Source organism: Bison bison, unplaced genomic scaffold, assembly GCF_000754665.1.
Source record: "Bison bison bison isolate TAMUID 2011002044 unplaced genomic scaffold, Bison_UMD1.0 scf7180017864535, whole genome shotgun sequence".
NCBI lineage: Eukaryota > Metazoa > Chordata > Mammalia > Artiodactyla > Bovidae > Bison > Bison bison.
In genome coordinates this window covers 13,789,878-13,790,709 of record NW_011495084.1, presented here as the reverse complement: position 1 = coordinate 13,790,709, position 832 = coordinate 13,789,878, and the positions used below count along the sequence as shown (strand labels likewise).

The 832-nt window shown below is 44.7% G+C and overlaps 1 pseudogene; it reads right to left on the bottom strand.

Moving 5' to 3' along the window:
- LOC104982650 overlaps positions 1-832 on the bottom strand; it is a 231,697-nt pseudogene that overhangs the window by 210,385 nt on the left and 20,480 nt on the right.

The following is an 832-nucleotide window of genomic DNA, read 5'->3' as shown; positions in this document are numbered from 1 at the left end:
CAGAGGAAACCCTGAGAAAGCTGGCAAAAGGAAACAGCAGCCCACCCTCTGGGCATGCTGCCCTCATCAGGATCAAACAAGGGCACTGTGGGAAGGTTTCCAACTGGAATGGAGCAGGACCCTGTGGGGCCTTCCTGAGATAGACCCTACACCCACCCCATGCCCTCTTCCTGTCTCTTGCTTGTAGAAAAGCTTCGGTCTCCCAGGCCTCCTCTGAGTCACAAAACACTGGCTCAAGGATGACTGGAAGAATGTGAAGATGTAATAAAAAATAATTCATCAATAGATTAGCCATACAGCAGTCACAGAATCTTTATAACAGGATCTGGTGCACATTCCTGAGTTGTTTTGTAGATGCTAAAAAGTCCACCAGGTGGAAGAAGTTAACTGCATGATGACCAGGATAAACTGGAACCTAAAGATTTATGATGATAACCCCTGTTACATCACCTTGCTCCTCAACATCAAGCAGAATAGTGCATGAGCTCATCAAGTACCCTGGACTTTCTCCCTCAGCTTGCCTTTATTTATTAAAAAAAATTTTTTTTATTATTATTTTTTACTTTACAATATTGTATTGGTTTTGCCATACATCAACATGCATCTACCACAGGTGTACACGTGTTCCCCATCCCGAACCCCCCTCCCACCTCCCTCTCCATACCATCCCTCTGGGTCATCCCAGTGCACCAGTCCCAAGCTTCCTGTATCATGCATCAAACCTGGACTGGTGATTCATTTCTTATGTGATATTATACATGTTTTAATGCCATTCTCCCAAATCATCCCACCCTCTCTCTCCCACAGAGTCCAAAAGACTGTTCTATACCTG